The sequence below is a fragment of the Gossypium arboreum genome, chromosome 7, assembly GCF_025698485.1.
Source record: "Gossypium arboreum isolate Shixiya-1 chromosome 7, ASM2569848v2, whole genome shotgun sequence".
NCBI lineage: Eukaryota > Viridiplantae > Streptophyta > Magnoliopsida > Malvales > Malvaceae > Gossypium > Gossypium arboreum.
Genome location: NC_069076.1, coordinates 84,018,156 through 84,019,373, shown reverse-complemented (window position 1 = coordinate 84,019,373; position 1,218 = coordinate 84,018,156). Strand labels below are relative to the sequence as shown.

The 1,218-nt window shown below is 39.3% G+C and overlaps 1 non-coding gene across 1 annotated transcript; it reads left to right on the top strand.

Moving 5' to 3' along the window:
- Positions 1 to 761: 761 nt before the first annotated feature.
- LOC128296193 (small nucleolar RNA R71) lies at positions 762 to 867 on the top strand. Its single transcript, XR_008286741.1, has one exon. It is a non-coding gene; the product is annotated as a small nucleolar RNA R71 (small nucleolar RNA).
- The last annotated feature ends 351 nt before the right edge of the window (positions 868 to 1,218 follow it).

Genomic DNA, 1,218 nt, shown 5'->3' with positions numbered 1-1,218 from the left:
CGAATCCTGCATCTTGAACATTAATCGCGTTGAGCTGTTCCCTTGGGTTGGGTTCAATATTACTTGACAAGCTACCTTATGGTTGTTTGGATATTAGTTTGGAAAGCTGGCCTATCTGAGTTTCGAGCCCTTGGATCGACGCTTGTTGATTTTTAAGTGCTGTCTCGGTATTCTGGAAATGGGTTTCTGACACCGAGATAAATTTAGATAACATCTCTTCAAGGTTCGGTTTCTTTGCCTATTGATAGGGTGGTTGTTGAAAACCCGGAGGATGTTGTGGTCTTTGATTTTCTTGACCGCCCCACGAGAAATTGGGATGGTTCATCCAACTTGCATTATAAGTGTTACTATATGAGTTATTTTGGGATCTAGAGTTGTTGTTACCCATATATTGAACTTGTTCCTCCTCGATGCTAGGGTTGAAGGGTTGATACTCTATGCATGCTTCTCCTCCATTCGTCTCGCACCTCATTACTGGATGTACCTGAGTAGAACCAAGTAAACCATCAATCTTTTTATTTAGAAGTTCTACCTGGTTTGACAGCCTGGTAATCGAATCGACATTATAAATGCCTGCTGTTTTAGTTGGCTTAGTCCTCATGACTTGCCACTAATAGTTATTCAGTGACATCTCTTCAATAAATTCGTAAGCCTCTTCAGGTGTTTTGTTGTTGATGGTTCCCCCGGCTGCTGCATCAATCATTTGCCTTGTCGAGGGGTTCACACCATTGTAGAATGTTTGAACTTGCAACCATAGAGGTAATCCATGGTGAGGACACCTTCGCAGTAGGTCCTTGTATCTCTCCCATGCATCGTAAAGAGTTTCTAAGTCCATCTGCACAAACGAAGAGATATCATTACGTAATTTGGCTATTTTAGCCAGTGCAAAATATTTTAATAAAAAATTTTCGGTCATTTGTTCCCAAGTAATAATTGACCCTCGTGGTAACGAGTTCAACTACTGTTTAGCTTTACTCCTTAATGAAAAAGGGAATAGTCGAAGATGAATGGCATCGTCAGAAATGCCATTAATTTTAAATGTATCGCAGAATTCCAGGAAATTTTCCAAGTGAGTGTTCAGATCCTCATCCTACAAACCATTAAACTGAACAAATTGCTGTATCATTTCAATAGTGTTAGGTTTTAGTTTAAAATTATTTGCAGCAATAGTAGGCCTAACTATACTTGACTCAATTCCTGTTAAAGTAGGTTTAACAT